Source organism: Bactrocera latifrons, unplaced genomic scaffold, assembly GCF_001853355.1.
Source record: "Bactrocera latifrons isolate USDA-ARS-PBARC rearing strain unplaced genomic scaffold, ASM185335v1 scaffold_78, whole genome shotgun sequence".
Taxonomy (NCBI): domain Eukaryota; kingdom Metazoa; phylum Arthropoda; class Insecta; order Diptera; family Tephritidae; genus Bactrocera; species Bactrocera latifrons.
Genome location: NW_017537467.1, coordinates 321,360 through 341,790, shown reverse-complemented (window position 1 = coordinate 341,790; position 20,431 = coordinate 321,360). Strand labels below are relative to the sequence as shown.

The 20,431-nt window shown below is 34.2% G+C and overlaps 1 protein-coding gene and 1 pseudogene across 3 annotated transcripts in view; one reads left to right on the top strand and one right to left on the bottom strand.

Annotated features, from left to right (window-relative positions):
- Positions 1 to 4,344: 4,344 nt before the first annotated feature.
- Positions 4,345 to 10,467, bottom strand: LOC108976547 (annotated as a pseudogene).
- The window catches only part of LOC108976562, a 264,077-nt gene continuing 251,439 nt past the window's right edge, over positions 7,794 to 20,431 (top strand). For all 3 annotated transcript variants that reach the window (XM_018945761.1, XM_018945760.1, XM_018945756.1), the window contains exon 1: positions 7,794 to 9,330. The gene's annotated coding sequence lies outside the window, so the exon portion shown is untranslated. The remainder of the gene's footprint in view (positions 9,331 to 20,431) is intronic.

Genomic DNA, 20,431 nt, shown 5'->3' with positions numbered 1-20,431 from the left:
GAAATAATTGAATATACAATAAATTTACGTGATTCATTGGAAAATTACATAAATTACTTCAAAACAGGTGTCGTTTCTAATTAGCTGTCAAAAGCTGTATGCACAGATATTTACGTATGCCATAGTTATCACTTTCGTTTGTTAGATTGCACTTTATTCGCCGAAGCGTTATAAAGAATGAATGGAGATCTTTTTGACTCCCAAGGTATCTTAAGTACACGTATATTCATACCTTTATATCATAATTAAAAATTTAACTGTGTGTATATGTGCTCATTGTTTGCTTTTTGTTTAAATATTAACACAGGTGGATTGGTTTTAAATGAAACTATGCTGGTAAGAAGACATGTTCTACATCATTAATGATCACTATAAACGTAATCGTTGTTTAAAATGAACCACCAATTAGAAGAAGGCAGTAATTACAAAAAGTTCGAACTGAGATAATTAGAAAAAACTGATTAACTCTCAATAAATAAATGGTAAAATACCCATGATATCTTAAAATGAAATGTAGTAAACATTGTTGCCGATATGTTGAAAAAAATATTTTATGTAAAGAAAAACAAAAGTTAGGGTGAAATTCTTGGAATTATTCCCTTTTTCCAATTTATGACAATTTAAGACACAAATATTAAAGAGTAATAACATAGAAGAGATATTTTATTAATCATCTATATCAGCACCTTCCAATGTGGTTGTGGGCCAAGTCAAAATCAAATCATAAAACATCTTATACTCTTCAGGAACATATGGTATGATTTTTCGTACATCATTCATCTTTTTTTCGTTTATGGGTAGTTTTGACCGGTATGCTTTTTCGTCAGGTATTTTAGGAGTAGTTCTTGATTTTCGGAGCAAAACAGATGTCTTTACAAATCCGTCAATGAATTTGGAACAGGTTAAGTAACCTTTATTACTACTATTGTACTCAAAATGTTTATATTTTGATATTTTAAAAGTTGTGCTTTTATCTATTGATTTGCAGGTTTTCTTGTAGAACGGCTGCCACGTTGTTTTAAAATTCAATACGTTCTTAATTTCTTCAACCAAAAAATTTTGTTTTACGATTGAAAAGAGCTAATATGAGTAAAACCCTATTTCGTCAAAAACGGCTTTTATTCCCTTCTTCCAATTGGTGGTTCAAATAAAAGCGACTTGTTCAAGTCAAAAAGTAAACTTTGCAAAAATAATTCCGTTGTCATTCTTGTTTACGAAATAGTTTTATTTAAACACACTTATTTTTCAAAAATTAATATTATTATTGAAATGTAGACAAATTTTACTCAGGACTTAACCAGAACAAAGAAGATTTTCAACATAAAAAAAGCATCAGACAAGTAACTCGATTCAGTAATCTTATATCCTTATATATAAAAATGAATCGCAAAAAGTGTTGGTAAGCGCATAATTCAACAACGCCTGAACCAATTTGGCCAATTCTTTTTTCTAAATATTCGCTGACACTCAAGAATGGTTTTTACGACGAACGAATGTTTGTTTGTTAGTAACGCTAAGAGAATGGCTTCACCAATCTTGATGAAATTTTCAGAGGTTGTTCGCTGTGGATCGGGGAAGTTTTACGAGTAGAAATAACAAAAATCGAATGCTTTTCGTGTGGAAAGTCGGAAAACTGGAGAATTCCAGAAAATAACTTTTTTCATACAACATTTTTCTTTAAATTTTTTTGTTTTGGTTTTTAATTATTTAAATCGTTCAAATTTTTCATTTGCTTTCTTTATTCTGGCTTTTCAAAAAAAAAAAAAAATAAAATATTAATATTGAAAATTATTCAGTGAAAATGTTATGTGTGTTTCACACAAAGTAATCAATTACAGATTGAAATTTGTTACGATCCTCTTCGTGGTCGCGTTCTTTTTGCCATCAACGTATGGCAGCCCAAGGCACATGACAGAGCACTCCCAGAATGCGATGACATACATTATGGATGGAATTATGGATCGCGGTCAATTAGCAAGCGATCGTCACGATATCACAGCACGACATATCAAACAACGCTTACGATGTTTGATGGACTTTATCTTGAGGCAACCTATGGTATATTTGGTGTTGTTAGATGCTGGATGCACTCTGTTGAGTTGCAAAAAAGAGGTTTGCCGCAAGCACTCTTCTTCTTTGGATGGTGGATTGTGGTTACACCAGATCAAATTGATGAAATCATTTCTGGGGAAAGAAAGATCAAGCATTATACGAGGTGATGGAAACCAACATGGTTCATGGACCTTGCGGACATCACAATCCCACTTCTGTTTGTATGCACGAAATACTATTAAGGTGCTTTTCTTTCGGAAACACAAACTAGAAACGATGGAGACTGCATATCGTCGTCGCTCACCACACGATAATGGCAGAACATTCAGCATTCAAAGTTGACAACACATGGATCGTACTATATTCACCACTATTGTCTAATTCACATTCAAAACTCATATCAATGTTGAGTATTGCAGTTTGGTGAAATCGATAAAATAAGTTTTTAAATACGTCACCAAAGGAAGCAACATGGTGGTTATTGGCCTTAAACGAGATATTATCAAATGGGTCGATACATGAACAGCAGTGAAGCGCTTTGTAGAGTATTTACTTTTGCAATTCATGAATATTTTCCATTTGTTGTGCGTCTCGCAGTTAATTTGGAGAATGGCTCAAGATTGTATTTCAACACAGAGAATATAGTACAGTCATTGGAAACACCGCCAGCAACAAAATTAACATAGGCGAGTTTTTTCTCAACTTTCGTCAGTAATCCGTTTGCGTGAACATTGCTCTATTCGGAAATACCTTGATATTATAAATGGAATGCAATGTTGAAGAAATAATTTCGCAGAAAGTAAGGCCAACCAGTAGATGGACATCCTGTGTTCTCAACTAATGCATTAGGATGAATTTAAACAATCCACCCGAAAAACGACGATTGCTTCTAACTTCGGTTGCTATTTATTAATGTACGCGATTCAACTTTATTTGAATCATTCCGTACTGTGAATGGTACGGTGAGTGCAAGTTTTGGAAAAGCAAGCCAGCAATTACAATTGCTGGAACATGATAATCACTGGAATCAAACAATGGACGATTCGATAGCTACTTCGAATGCAAATGAAGTTCGTGAACTTTTCGCGATGATTATTGCGACATATCAGCCTTCAAATCCGCGTCAGTTATAGGATACGAACAAAAATGGCATTACTGAAGACATTTTACATCGTATTCGCTAAGAATTGGAAATGGGTCAATTCCGGTTGATACTTCCGTTGTTTTGTTATCAATTTCATCTGCCGTTTATCAATTCAGGAAAGATAAACTCATCACGAACGTTCGGACATCAGCCAAATTATCGTAACGAGGATAGCTGCCAAAAATACCGATGTTATTGACCTAAACTGGAAGATTCGAAGACAAATTCCGGGAGGTTTGCGCTCATATAAATCGATCAATCGTCTTGGCAATAAAGGCGACGCCGTGAATTATCCAGTGGGATTTCTAAATTCGTTGGAGAGGCTTGGTATGGCACCACATTATTTGCGTCTCAAATTTAGATCTGTCATTGGAACACTACTGGTTATGACGCACCTATCGAATACAAGGGGAATTCGTAGAATCAAGCATTTTAATTCTACGAATTCCTTTGAGTTCTAACGTATTCCGTTCCCAGTGAAAATTACATTTGAAATGACAATCAACAGGAGATAAGGATAGTCGCATAGTGTGTGGCATAAATTTGGAAATGCTATGTTTTTCACACGGCCAGAGTTGCAAAACCATCTTTTCTGTACACCGGAACAGAAACCAAAAATGTTATTTATCGAGCTGCGTTACATTGAAAAAAAAAATATGAAATGATAAATTCAACTTTCTTTTCATTTCAAAACATATAATTTCATTCAGAACAACGGCTGCGGGGTCAGCTAGTATGTATATAAAATGAATCGCAAAATGTGCTGCTAAGCGCATAACACAACAACGGCTGGACCATTTTAGCCAATTCTTTTTACTAAATATTCGTTAAGGTTCAAAGATGGTTTTTACGGCGCCAAAAGATCGAATTTTTCCCTCTATAAACGAATGAATGTTTGTTTTTTAGTAAAGCTAATGCTCTAGAACGGCTGAACCAATCTTCATGAAATTTTCAGAGGGTTTTCGCTGTGGATCGGGGAAGGTTTAGAAAAAAAAAAACGTATACTTTTCTTGAGGAAAAGTCGGAAAATTGGACAATTCAATAAATAACTTTTTTTTCAAAAGTTCAAAAAAATTTATTTTTTTTTTTCAAAAAAAAAATTTCAAAAAAAAATCAATATTTTTGTTTTGTTTTTCAATTATTTGAATCGTCAAATTTGTCCATGAGAAGTACTGTTGCACCAACCATTTGGTTTCTTCGGAGCTGGCGTCGAGTTTCTTCCACGAGTAGCAGACGTATGCAATTTGCCAGTCGGGTGAAAGAAGGAAAGCCAAAACTTATCCGCGCCACACCCAAACTCCGGAGATGGTGCTGTTATTTTCCTCGCCAAAGAGGCACACTGAGGCAAAAGCTTGCTTACTCATCTTATCCAACCGTTGAAACATACCAGGGATGAGATTGCATGACATGAGTACCTTGCTCAGCTCCTCGTTGTATTTACATTTTCCGAACCAGATGGAATCCGGATCGAATTTTTGCCAGAAATAAGGAATGGATACAGACTCATCCTCGTTGGAGTAAGAACGTTTGAAGTCATCGAAGTTGAAAGTTCCTTTGGGCATTGCATCGAAGGGATCCTTGGACTTGGGTTCAGCCAGAAGTGCTTCCTCAGCAGCATCTAATTTTTCCTTGGGTTTCTCCTCCTTCTTCTTTTCTTCTTTCGGATTCTTCTCTTCCTTCGCCTTAGCTTGTTTTTTCTTATCGCTGGCACCGCCAGTTTTACCAATGAATTCAGAATATTTTTTCGGATCGAATAAAAGCGCTGTCTCAGCGCGTACTCTTGGTTCCAAAATATACTGGTACAAGTGCAACAGGCTGCTAAGGACGACAATGTCAGCTAGTGTGATACGTTCACCGACCAAGAACGTGCTATTTATCAGCTTGTTGTTCCACACACTTCGAATGGCTGTGGCGTCCTGTTTGGCGGTACTGTTCTTCTGTTGTGGCATAATGCCCAACAATGGGAAGACCCATGAGCAGGATGCTGGAACAATCTCATTGTCAGCATAAGATAACCACTGCAAGACTTCAGCCTGAGCCAATGGGCATTTACCACCGCGCAACTGTTCATTAGCTACATAGAAAGCTATGGCATTCGACTCGGACATGTACTTACCAAGCAGGCATCTTGCCACTAGGGAACTTTTTCAGAAATTCGGCAGATTTGTTCATCTCACCGAAAACGAAGCTCGGCTATTTTGACATGTGCTCCAGAGTACTGGGCAGCAATGAGTGCCTTGTACGCACGGAAATTTTCTGGGTAGGTATAAAGCGTGCCTGTGATGATTTCTATTGCCGGAGAGAAGGAAGAGTATTCATTGTAGATTTTTTATGGTACTGTACACTTTGTATTTGCGAGAATATGTATTTCAAAAGCTCTTGAAGCTATCTGTGAGAATTCATATAATACGTTGACTTTTTGGCCTCATTAATTATTAAACATATACATAAGTATCTCATTTCGATCACACTGGAACTTAGGATGCCTGCAGAGTGGCCGTTTAAAGCCGAGCCGAGAGCAAAGCTGATGAAATTGAGAAATCAGCTTCAAATCTGTGTGCGTACATTTTCATACAAAATTACACAGGAACAGCAGAGTGAATGTTGACCAAAGTCGACGCCGAAGCTGATCAACTCGAGAATCCACTTTTGAAGCGTTTTTCAGCGCCGACTTGCGTGTTGCTTAGTACATTTTATGTTGGTTCTCTTACAAGGAATTTACATGAATGTGATTGAGCAATATTTAGAATATCCGTTATTAATATTTTAAATGGAAAACTTATAACCATAATCCCAAATCCATCAGAATTTATTACATACCCGCTATTAAAATATTCAAGGTCAAATTTATTATGGCAATTTTTTCATCTCTGTCCTATTGTTTTGCGTCATATTTTTTTTATGCGCAAACCATTCATTAATTAAGAAAATTTCTTATTTTAAATAAAATGACAATCGAACTAATTCCTTTGCGAAACGAAACTATTACGAACAAGAAATAGAACAGAAGCAAACAGTATAACAGATAAGTACTCTGCCTTACTTAAAATCGAGCAGCGCTAATCGAAATCCACTTTGCGCACGGCATGGCTTTCAGCGTCCACTCAGCAGGCACTCCTAGTCCTCGATACTTATGTATAATCAATCGAAAAAATGACTTTTCTCCAGATTCTTGTAAATTACTAAATCGTTTTAAATGTATCCTGGAATTATGTTACTTGAAATAACAGTTTTTACGTGAAATTTAACATTAAATTTTTTTCTCAGGAAGGACATTTAAAATATTGATTTTTACCTGTAAATAGGAATAATATAGAATTATTGTATAAAGACTACTACATATATTTAAGTTATGACCACAGAACAAAAAACAACAAGAAAAAAAGAGAAAAATCACATCATATTTCAGAAAGAGCTTAATTGCGACTGTAGTTCCTAGCAGAACTGTAACGTAATCTTTTCGAATCAATTTGATTCAAAACTAATGTTCGCTTGATCAGTACGAAATACAATCTTGAGTCTCTGCGTTTCAACTAGCAAATTAAAAATTGCACAGATTATATGTGCAACTGTTACCAGCTGAAATTTTAGCCAGATGACTTTAAAATATCAAAGCCTGTCACCGTATACATATAAAACTAATTGCCAAGGTATGAATATTAGTAAGAGATTAATGAGTGTATAGAATTGATATAATTCAAAGAACGCTGGACTCATTATGATTCTTGAATTTATTTCAAAGAATTGCATGCAACTGCTATCATAGACCGAGTGCAATGACAGAAAAAACTATTACTTAGCCTTTTTATATTAGTAGTCCACGGCAGCTAAACGAAATCGTGCCACAACGATCACGTTCACCACAATGAATAAGAAGGAGCATCGGTTTATGAAACACTATCACAGTAACAGACATCAACAACAACAACAAAACAGATGTTGACTTTCGTTGGTCACACAACCGCTGCAATTAATTGTTTGGGGTTTCTGTTTTGATTGCAATATTCGCAACAGTGAGTAGTACATAAACAAGCGAGGCCATGATCATCTGCAGTAAAAACTAAAAAAAATATGAAAATATAAAAACAAAAATTAATAAATAAATACTATCAAAAGGATTGAATACGACGTTTTTTCGGTTGGGTTTCCGATTCTAGCAGGCCATTATAACAGTGATAAACTTTCGATTAAAACAACCAAAAATATATTTATTACATGCATACATATATAGTTGTGTTTACTAAAGTAATCATATATATTTTTGTCCACTTAAACTAAATTTTTTTCAAAATAATATTGGACTGATTAATGATTATTAATATTACATTAGCTGCGCTTGATCAAACATATACATACGTTAAACTTTATACCAGTTTTTCCTAGACCTTTAACAAGTTGCAAGTTGCAACACAACGTCTATTTCAGCTACAACTTGAACTTACAACGTAGTCGCTTCGTTGCGTGGTGTGAGTAAACATGCTATAAGCGCTCGTTTGGCCGGCATCATGCTGCAAAAATGTTCGATCGCAGTTGCCGGATCGAACCGATAGTTCGTATTGAGTCGGGTTGGTGATGCCATGTTAGTCACTGTCGGCAATGTTGCCAACGAACATCGTACAATTCGATCGGTCGGATAGTGTATGGTCGCGTAGTGGAAATTTCAACCAGATATAACTTCGTTGTTATTGTATAGAAAGTACGAACGAAGTCTAGTTGTGCGATAAGAAGTTTTAGTGTGCAAGCAAATGCGAAAAAAATACATTTAACGACTTCTTTGCAAAGTGCGAATAAATGCAAACGATTGTTGGGTTTGTATAGCGGTAAATACGTGTGTGATTACACCAAGTAGTGAAAACAAGCATGTGCTGAATAAACGAATTCATTGTTTGAGCTAAATAAAGAGGATTAAATGTGTTGTTTGTGTTGAAGTTTTTGAAAAGCAAATCAAGCCAAATTTAAGTGAAATTACACGCTGTACTGTGAAGTTCAAGACGTGTATTAGAAAAAGTGAACAAAAATAGTTAGAAATTAAAAAAAATCAAAGTATTAAATAAATGATTGAGCAAAGATTGCTGGCTCCATATTCGTTTGTGGTGACGAAATTGCGAAGTGTGCAAACGGGAAAAGTGCGTTCCGCTTATGGAAAAACTAAATTGGTTTTCTGTTCGCTTTGTATTTGTGTAAAACATAAAATAATAAAAAGCTGAGACCGATAAGCACAATAGCAAAAAAACGTAGCTACAAAAATATTTTATCACATTCGTCGGCAAACGTTATTTCGTTTATGGTTTTCCAAATAAATTGCTTTTGCAGTGGAAAACGGCAACAAAAGCGATCAAATAAAAACAAAGAAAACGTTGCCACAGCAAAATTGTGGAAAACGCATTCATCGAACCGAGCGTTTGTTTGTTTTGCTTTTGGATATGACGCGCGAAAAGTGAACTGCGCGCGACGAACGACAACCGAAATAATTCGATAACGGGGAGCGGTGCGGGAGAAACTTTGTACGTGGGTGTGTATGAGTGGTGTGAACACAGGAAAAATTATAAATAAATAAAACTAAAATACAACGTAAACGTGTAAATCCGCAACAATCTCGCGCTGTCATTCACAAAAAGTGCGGAATATTAAAAACACTCGTCCCTTACCTCCCAAATGAAATGAAATGATTAAATGTTTTCTACCTAATTAAGAGTGACATTTATGCAACATATGTTCGTTGAAAACTAGAAAGAGCGATGATCTGCATGAAAAAATAATAGAGAGTAAAAAATTTAAGGCAAAAAGTGTTCAAATTCGAAATATCAGTGCTCTTAAAATTGTTGGAAACTAAATTTTGTGTTTAAAATTCAATTCAAAGCAGTCAAGTTTTTGAGTCGCAACCAAAAGAAAATAATTTGTAATGAATTCGTTATTGCAAAAGCAAAAAACAACAAATAATAATAAAGTTAATGGAATAATATTGTAATGCTGAAATTGAAGGCGAATATATGTATATTTAAAAGTAAAACGAAAATTGTTAAAATTATACGTAAATAAAAATAAAGTGCGATTAAAAAATTTAATTAATTTAAACTGTGACGGAAATTTCATATTGATAGTATATACCAAACGCGATTGCTGAAACCTAAAAGGTGAGTGACAGCTTAAGAGTATTTACTGATTAAACGTAATTTACACCCTAAGTAATACTAATCATAATTAAAGGAATCCAAAATAAAATCGGCCAATAAAGCGTTTTTAAAACTTCAACTTTATGAATTACCTGTATACTATTTTGAAGAAAAACCTTGACTTGATAATTTTATTTCTATTGGATAGAATATGTATCCAATAATACCAAAAATAATTATACTAAATGTTATTTATGGAGACTTACTATATTTTAAAGCTAACATAAATAATACATTCTTTTATTAAATATGTAGGAGTCACTAAAAAAATTGTATTTGTATTGTCACGAATCACTTTCGGAAAAAAGCATTGCTTTTACTTACTCACTTTTGTAAGCATTCGTGTTAAATAATTATTTAGAAAAATTTAATAATGTCAAAGATGTTTCGAAAATATCTTCGTAGTGTTCTTATTCCAATATGTATTTCTGTCTCTTTGAAAAATCAAATCAGCTGTTTTCTTCAATTGAACAACCCGTCATACAGTAACCGGTTATTTCATATCTGTATATACATACATACATATGTATGTATATATGTATTTATTGAGCATTCATTATTCTATCTATCCGGCTATGCATCTATCTACCTCTCTGCCTACACGCTTACCGCAAACACATTTTCTGTTCATCAATTCGCTCTGATAACCCAATTATGGGTGTGACATAATGACCAGCATGAAACTGGAATGCCAACGACACAATTAGTCGAACAAAATTATTTGAGATTGCAAAGGTACATATTTGTCAGCCGTGTGTTCCTATTTGTTGCCTGAAGATCAAGGAGCAAAGAAAAATAATTATTTGTGGGAATGAAGTACATACTATACATACATATGTATAATTGCAGGAAAATGTTTACCCACATGCCGATATGTATGCACATATACATACCTATGTACATATGTATGTGTAATTCGGGAGAAGTTGACTTGCACTATAAATACTTAAGTACATACATTCATATGGAAATATGCATGTGCTCCTATGTACAACATTTATTATAGATATTGCTTTAGAGAGTTGTGTGGTGATTACCGATTGCCGATTGCTGTTTTACTGCGTCGCCAACGTCGCGACGTGGGTCATCAATTGTCATTTCCTGTACTGACTTGTATCGCAATTTTCGCATAAACATTTATTTACTTACAAGTTGTTACTTCTTCTGACACCACTCTGTCCCGGATTCTCTTTCCTAAGTTCGTTCAACGGTTGGCTCACCCGCACTCTGTTTCTATTTCCTGTCTAGTTTTTATTTTATATTGCAGTCCCCTTCTATTTATAATTTTACTGTGGCTCGATATCTAGCTGGCTAGTTGACTTTGTCGTTGCTTCTAGTAAAAAGTGTTCAAGTCGATTTGTTCGTTTGTACGTATGTATTTTTATTAGCCTCCGTTTGCGCATGTGTGACGCATACTTTAGTACAAATTTCGAGTGCGGTAAGCAGCCGAGTCCGTTTTACAGTTTTTTACATGAAAGTAATACATACTGTATATATGTATGTATGATACGTATTTATAAGCGAGAATACGAGGTGCGGGTGCTACCAGAGATCGCTCGGTCAGTCGCACGTAAGCAACACTCGTACATGTGCCAGCTATTCACTAAATAACCAGTTATACCGAGTCTGTCTCTCTGTCAGTCAGTCACTTATTCCTGCACCCACCATTGCGATCGGCGATCGACTCACGTCATAAATTGCCTGTCTACTTGTCTTTTTGTTCTTGCTTTGTCTCGCCTGTCTACTTCTGTTTTACTTACGTTCGGAAATGTATAGATATGTACATATGTATGTATGTATGCAAATATGTACATATGTATATATTTTTGATAAACACTTATAATATTTTTCTTGAATTCGTGCATGCGCTGCATTGATTCTAATGGAAAACAATCTTACTCAATTGAAATTATGCATGTCTTAGCTTGTATAAAGGCCGTACATTTCTAATGCAAATATACTATGAAAGGTGTTCAAAATTACAATTTTTAATCGAAAATAATTGTTTCATAAATTTTGTATGCAACTGTACAAAAATATATTTTAATATGCGGGAACATCTAGTTCGGGATTCTTAAGAAATAAATCGAAATAGATGAAACAAAATAGAGTTAGTTAGACATTGTATAACTCGAAAAGCAATGTAGATTTTTTTTGAACTTTTCTCCACTTAGAATACTCAAAAAGAAGGAATATGTGTATCTATGACTTAAAGTTAGGTTTCGTTTAGGCAACAACTTTGGAATACGTATGCTCCTGACGTGAGGTAAACCTGTACCAGAGATAAAGAGATGTTTAACTCTTCTCTCATCGCAAGTGAGAGAGCAATTGCTAAACGTCAAAACCTACTGAACTTTGACAGCTAATCATTCAGTAGGTTCTGACGTTTATTAATTGGAAACGAGCGATGGCCAGATTGAAATCCTACCAAAAAAATATGTAAACATAGGGATTTCTTGCATCGTTCAAGACCACTTATAAAAATGTAAAACAATGAAAATTAAATGAATTTGTGAAATTTAAAGGTATTTGATGAAACGTTTTGTAATTTGAAGCATCATAGTATTATTTTCAATGGAAAATGATTAAAAACATTTAATGATTAAGAGCTAACAAGTTTAAATCCTTTTATTGGTCAAAAAAAAAGTCAAAGGTCAAAAGTCAGTTGTTCTAATATAATTTAAAAAAATTTAAATAGTTTCTCGATATAATCAATAACCACTATATAGTAATTTTTATTCGTACTAAATGTTGGGTATTTTAATTTAAAATGCCCAAAAATTCTTATTTTGTTCGATCTGGCCATAATGAAAAATGTTATAAAAAACGCTTACTTTGAGGCGCCCTCACACTGGAATAAGCTGAACCCTTTATTCCTGGTTCATACTGAAACCATGGATAATATGATACGAGACTCTTTGATTCGAGAGAAAGCCGTCAAAACTCGCATTTTTTATAACATTTGCCAATGATGCCACTGCTGAAAAATATTAGAATGGGTGTTTAATAAATTATATAAAATACTAAATTAAACACTTTGAAAATGCATACATATATAAATGCTAAAATGCAAACTCATTAATTAATTTACATTATCATTTATTTTGCCTAAATATGTTCGCACAATTCAATGAAATTTCATTTCACATTAATTTCGTCAGGTAATTATAGTGGTTTACTTCTGGCATCCCGCCTTTTCAGAAATCAGCTGATCGAAATTCCCTGATCTCCTTCACTGTCAAATAATCAGGGAACGTGTTTGAGAAAAATGAGAGCCAAAGCCAGAGTCTCGTATCATATTATCCATGCTGAAACATCGAAGTGCAGAAAACATAGGGTATGTCGCAATGAACGCTTTGCTTTCAGTGTTTCTCTCTAATAAACAAAGCGACTGTTGCTAGGCAAAGCATAAAAGATGAGAGCTGCCCAACATATTACTTGGAATAGTGTCAAAAATTTTTTATGTGAACGTACTCATAGAAATGCGTACATCGAACTTTTTTGTCAAAACAACTGTCTGACGCAAAGAGGTCAAAAGTTCTATGTAAATTGGCCATAATCACCTAAAACTAATGGATATAGATATAGGGTAATATATACATATGTATATAAATGATCAAGATGATGAGACGAATTGCATTCCGATTGACTGTTGAATGTTGTTAAGATATAGAACTGTAATTTGACACTGGCGATTGCATTAGCCACTTTTAAAAGAATTAAAGTGGTCCACCCTCTAAAAAGCTTAATGTTCATATCTCCGAAATCATTCAAGGTAAACCAACCTAGCTGAATACCTCGGTCAGTGTGTGAGTTATACATAAATGTATAAAAAATTGCAATCAAACATATTTCTTCCTTACTTTTTTTTTAAATAAACTTTTTTTTTTTAAGTTTTATAGTCCAGTAGTAAAAAAAAACATTATATTAAACAACCTGTTTGTGGAGTGATCTTGGAGCACATTGCTTTCTTTTCCATTTAAATAAATTTATTTGATAAAACTTCACAGTACTGTTAAACATTTCGTCTCAGTTAAATTATTCCGAAGGGGATTTAACATCAATATCTTGAGTACATATTCTTCAAACTTTTCATCTTGTTAAGGGATTACATGGATTTTCTCGGTTAAAAACAGTATTTTTTCAATAATTTGTGTTCTCATAAAAAATGATATATTTTATTAGAATTTTTTATTATTACAAATATACAGTATTAGCAAAAAAAATTCTGAAATTTTTGGAAAAAATATTTTAAGCTTGGCCATTGCGATGCCATTTCCGATGACCCGCATTGGCAGGATAACTCCTTACGGGTTCATCTAAAATAAAAAAATACGTGTTTTAGTTATAACCTGAACTTAGAACTTGGACGAAAGGAAAAAAACTGAAAATGGATTTTATACATTGTAATCGTCCAAGTCTTTAAGAATTGTATCTCAAAATCTCATGTATCAATGTATCCCCTTAAAGTGTTTATATTGCATTCAAAATTTTACGATTGGTCAGTGCGTATTCCAAACATACATGTATGTAGGTGAATATAAGCAGGCGTACATACAAAAGAATTCATACGCATTTATTTATATGCTTAGAAAACAGTGTACTATCATATCAAACAGATCAAATCATAGGAGGAGTGATCAATTGTGGCAATCACAGCTTCCTGCCACTTTCCACTACGGCAACACTAGAACAGTTTGGTGCTCCAAGTGTATGTGTGCCCCCAAACAAGTGTGTTGCTCCAAGTAGTTGATGTTACTCACACATTTATGTGCACCAGTAGACATGTTTGGAAATCTAAATTTTAGAATACGCCCCAGTTCTTGGCCGAATGCGTGTAGCGGTATGGAATTTTAAATTCTCTGCTTTTATGAAAATAGCCATAAACACAAAGGCATTCTTGTTTGTGTCTGTATGTTGGAAGATATACGAGTAAACAGTGCAAGATGCACGCACACGGCGGATGTGCTACACGCAATAGGCTCAGATATGTGTGCATTCATAGACATATGAAGTAATATATTGCTTGCAAAACCCCGAACGACGCATAAGCGCGGAGAAAAGGAAGAGAGGTAACTCCTAAATATTTAAATGTTAACAAAGTGTGGATGCGTGTTGCGTGTGTACCAAAAGCACTATCACCACTTTTATTGCTATTTGTTCCATGAATTTTCTAATGATGCAAGACAAGCGAGATACGAGCGGAGATAGTGCAGATAGAGATTGGTGGATGCATCGTTCGAATTGCGTTAATTGCGACGACTGGCAAGCGTCGCTCATGTTCGCGATGAAAATTGCTGCCACCTGGCTTGATTGCGTACTTCATTTTAGGGCGTGATAGTTTGGCTGTGGTGGAATTGTGAAATATGGCAAATTAGCTGAATCAAACACAGTCAAGTAAGGTAGGGATAAATTCGGTTGCAACCGAATATTTTACACTCTTGCAGCTAACAAGAATAAAAGCCAGGAAATTAATTTAAGTTGTTAAACCAAGCATAGAGAGTAAAGATATTCGAAAATGCTGATATAAGTTACATATAATATATAGGGGCTAGACCAAGTTTTCGCTCAAACTTATGTGCTTTAGGCACAAAGATACACTGTTATGAGTAAAACAGGCTTTCTTATTTATTTGAGATAACTCACATATTTGACGTTATATGCGGTACAAAGTCACCCGGAAGTGCGAATATTTTTGTATTAACTATATAGGGGCTAAGGGATGTATTTGTCCGATTCAAGCCCTTTTTAACATACATACAAACCATTATACGAGAAAAAGTATCCCTTAATTTCAATAATATATATTACATACATTGACCGACATTTTCGAACAAAAGTCAACTAAAGGTATTGTGGTCTAAATATTCGGTACCTAGGAGCTGGAACAGATTTTATTGGATTTAAAGAATTTTTTGTTATAAAATGGTACACATTAAAGAAATTATTCGTACAAAGTTGTATCCCCTTATATTAATTGCTTCTGAATATATATACTGGAAACTGAACGAATCAAATGGAATTTAAAATTGTGCTAGATGGGAAGTAGGCGTAGTTGTTGTCCGATTTCTTCTATTTTTACAATGTGACAATGATGCAAAAAGAATGCGACGTACTTAACTTTGTCGAAATCGGTTGGTCGGGTCCCGAAATATGCTATTTCACCAAAAATCGCCTAATTTTTATACCGACTCCCCCAAAGGTCTCTCATATCATGTCGGTTGTAAAATTTAATGTCTCTGGCATATATAGTTATTGATTTATGATAGTACCATTATATGGGTAGTGAGCGGGGTTATTCTCCGATTTCATCCATTTTCACGCTGTCGGTAAAAGTTCCTATGAGATTTTTACTCAGCAAATTTGGTTACTGTAGCTTAAGTGGTAGAGGGCGTGGTCGCGTCCACTTTTTCAAAATTCTTTTCCACAAGTGCCTCTTGCTACTGCGATCCTCTGTACCAAATTACAGCTTTACATCTTAATTTAGTGCTTAGTCATGGCACTTTATATGTTCTCGGTTTATGGCGATTTGTATGGTCTGATTATGCCCATATACGAACTCGAAATTTTTTATACCAAAAAACCCGCATACCAAGCTTTATCGAGATATCTCAATTTTTACTCAATTATTTTTTAACTTTTATCTTCATCCCGATCATTTTTATATCCCATATACATATAACTCTAGATCTATCTCGCTTAGTTTTAGGTGATAAGTACAACCCCCACTTTCTCCCCAAGAAAGTTAGGTGAACAATACTATAATACTCTGTAGCAACTGGTAGCAAGAATATAAAAATAGAAGAATTTTATGAACACATGTTTTTATAATAGCTGTCATCGAATCGCCGTTTCTGAGCTCCCTATCCTTGCGCGCTCTTTTCTCGTAAAAAAAAGACATGTAAAAAAATAATAGCGCTATCGAATTGAAATCCCACAAGAGAGTGTGTGGATACCCAATTAAAGAGATATAACCGTTATCTTCTGCTACAAAAAAAAAATGTTATACATATATGTGTATATTATATTAGGTTGTCAAAAAAGTCTTGCGGTATTTTCGCTAATTGGCGCTGAGAGCGCGTAGTTCTAGTTTTATTCGTCGCATCGGGTCATGCTATACCKTTTTGGAAAGCTCATTTCACGCGCTAACACGTGTTTGATTTATTGTCGTTTCTTTTAAGTCGTTCGTGAGTTATAGCGTCGCAAACATGGAGCAAAATAAAGAGAAAATACGGCATATTTTACAGTACTACTACGATAAAGGCAAAAATGCATCTCAAGCCGCCAATAAAATTTGCGTAGTTTATGGACCCGATACAGTTTCCATTTCCACCGCACAACGATGGTTTCAACGTTTTCGTTCTGGTGTAGAGATGGTCGAAGATGCGCCACGCACCGGAAGGCCTGTCGTCGTAATTGGGATAAAATCGCTGAATTGGTCGAAAAATACCGGCATAGTAGCAGCCGTAGCTTCGGTCAAGAGGTGGGTATGAGTCATCAAACCGTTATAAAATAATAAAAAAAAAAAAATAAATAAAAAATACCGCAAAACTTTTTTGACAGCCTATTATTATTTTTTACTCTTGTGAATGTCTCAAATTCCAAATTTTTCTCAAAAATCAAAATCGAGGACTATTTTTGATGTTTGGAAATAAAAGGCTAAATAAACTAAAATTGTTTATAGAAAACAAAGCTAAAGCGTTGTAAAACTATTTATTGGCACGGTAACAAGAATTGCTCCACCACAACGATTGACGAATCGAAGACAATGTATAAAAGTTTATAATGAGGTCAGAAAAAACCGTTCATAGAATCTAATGGGTAACTAAAATGTTTTTTTTTTATTTTAATAAAAAAAAAATAATTTTTCCCCAAGAAAGGCTTCTAGCTCAATTACCTCAGCGGAGATGCAAAACAACTGCTGAATGTTTGTTTGAACATCTCATGTAGTTTGTTTTAAGCCTACTTTCCAATGCTTGGCGAATTGAAGGCAGCTAATATTTCACAGATATTTGATTAAAACGGCATTCTTATCTGTGTTGCGCCATCCAAAATCAGCCACCTATGATCCCATCATTGCTAATTGAGTAATGCCTATTTCGTATAAATTCACGCACATATGTGCGTGTATTGGCAAATGATGTGGTTATTAAATATTATTACAAACTTGTTTCGCTCTCTTAATTTCTTTGCACTTTATCGCCTGCAGTCGCCTTTATATGGCGGTGGCAATTACGAATCATTAAAAAATATTATTAAGTAGAAATATACCCGAATACCAGAAAAAGTTGTAAACGCCCACAAGAAACACGCTTTGACATGATGTAAAATTGCCATAAAAATTTACATCTAAAGTTGGAAATTTATTACCTTGGTGTGTGAAAAATAACATATTTTCGGCAACGAGTGTTGCCACTCGTTCGTTTGTGCCGAAAACAGCGACAATAAACGGAAAGGGCAATTATGTAGCATAATAAAGTAATTAACAATTAACAAGTGTAGATCGAACGCTTTACTCAAAGCAAATAAGAAAACACAAGTGTTACTGCTTTTTCTCTTTGTTTTTGATGATTGTTCATTTATTTTTAAATTATTTTCACATTGTGTTGCTGTTGCAAAATTCAGTCCAGTAAAAATGCAGACTTTTCTTTAGTATATTGAAAAGAAAACAATTTAGGGTCAATATGTGTAATTTGTTTTGCAATTGAGTAATAACAATTACATAGTTTGTATAAAAGAATATTGATTTCATTTTGAATCGAAAATTCGTTTTATTCTAGAAATGAAAGCTTTGATTGTTCTTTTCATGCCAGAGTGTCTTGCAGAGTCGCCATTAATTAATGTAAAAGCACTAAAAGTAATTATGTACAGATCAAGTATTTTTAAACATATCTATCACATGATAAATATGCTGTTTGACAGCAAACAAAGCATCTATCTGAAAACAGTCGTTTTCCTGATAAAATGAAGCAAAATAATGTAATTAAAGTTGGCAACACAGGCCATCAAAGGATCAACACCTAAGCAACTTTCCGGCGACAGTTGCATAGCAAAGCTTTACATAAACTAACATTTGAGTGAGGGTTTTTATATTTTATTAAAATTTTTATCTAATAAGAACGTTTGAAACATGTGTATATTTCTCGTATGCAACCTTTTAACCTCAGGGCATTTTAATTGCCCCTACCCAAAAGATAGTGTAACAAAGCTGAATTTGTTTTATTTTTATTTATTCTTATTTATGTATATTCTTCTGACTTATTTTTTGCAACAAATATAGCTAAAAGTATACATATGTTTTCAACATTTTCAATTACCCTTACGCATATACTTCTACTACGTACTAATCATACGCATTGATACGTTTTTACATATGATATACATATAGTATATATCTGTGTTTGTATATATACATATATTTTTGTATTGTGAATTTTCATTCAGAAGTACTTTTCATACGGATACAAGTATTGTGTCTCTCATACTAATCTCTCGGCGGCACGATCGTAATGCGCACGACGAGCTTTTGATATTGTTTGTATGTATGTATGTTTAAACGTTTTTGCTTATGAATTTCTCATTGAAGTTTGAATTTGTTACTCGCTGACGTTACGAGTCAACCTTGGTGTACTACACACAAATGACATTCTAAAATGTAAATTACGTACCATATTGTAAACACAATTCTAACTCTTACATATGTAGTATATGGAGATCATGTACTACATACACACAACCATATGTTTCCAATATGTTTTTTCCAGTTTTTCCTCACAATTTTAACATTCTTTGCGTTCAGTGCAGTTCACTGTGACTTCTGTTACATTTTTGTTGTTGTTTTTTGTTACATTCTTTTTTTACTTTGACTATCCGTTTCTAGATTTTCCATTTTACGTTTACTATTAGAGTTTGTAATATCTGTTGCACTTTGAATGTGCCCAGCAGGAAATTTTTGCCTTTTCCGTTGCTCTTTCTATAAAGTGTAGTTCTCGGTTCTTTCAAAGAAGTAGGAACTGCCGGGGAGGTAATTTTGAATAATAATTTAACTAATAATTTTTCCAGAAAGTTGTACCACCCAATTCAAAAAAATCAAGAAGAAAACACAACCATTAATCTATGTTGTGGACTTGTTCCCAAAAACGTATTCTTTCAACTTTTTCCAGTAGAGCAATTCAGCAAAGAGACGTACACTCATTTGATTCTCTACAATTCTCCATTACTTGCTCAATTTCTTTGTACTGTCTGTTGGTTCTCATGTTTGTTTGTGAGTTTATTAGACCTACTTGAAGTCGACACATGTAATTCAATTGCTATGAGCCGTGTATACAAATATATATGTATGTATATGAATGCACGCAGTGCAGAGTGAAATCGCTGGCAACAACCTAGTTTAACCAAGCGCTTGATAATTTTTATCACTTCCTGGAATTAATTAAAACTGCAGCCACTCCATACTTCTAATGTTTGGCAAATCCAATACTAAGTCATTAAAAGTTAACTTATACGTCTAGAACGGTTTTCAAATCTGTTCAGCTAAATTGACGTTAAAGCAATTCAGCTTCAGATCAACGCACTTCATTTCTGGTATTACGATTTTCAGCTATTTTCAGTGGAAGTTTCTTTAGTGTTGCCAACCCAAGAAATTAAGATTTGACAGATAATTAAACAACTGAAACATTAGTTTTGATTTATATATATTGCATTGGCAAAAATGCTCTAACCCAAACTGATGTGCTGCGCATAAAAAGAAGTTTTCGGGAACACTCAAGTCCATTCGAACTTCCAAAGTATTATTGACTAGTACTCGTATATGGCTTTTAAATAAGGTATATAGTAGACTTTTTTAGTAATCGTTGACGAAACATTTATTCACTAAATCAGAGGAAGGAACGTTGCCACAAACTCTTATTTTATGCACTTAAAATGGTTTTAACTTGGGGCAGAAGCAACCATATCTATGGTTATTACAAAACCTGGTTTTAAACCTGGTGTTAATAATAACGGCATATTTGTGCGCGTGGAAAAAACAGCAACGGCTGAAGAGGAGTTTGCTTCTAAAAAA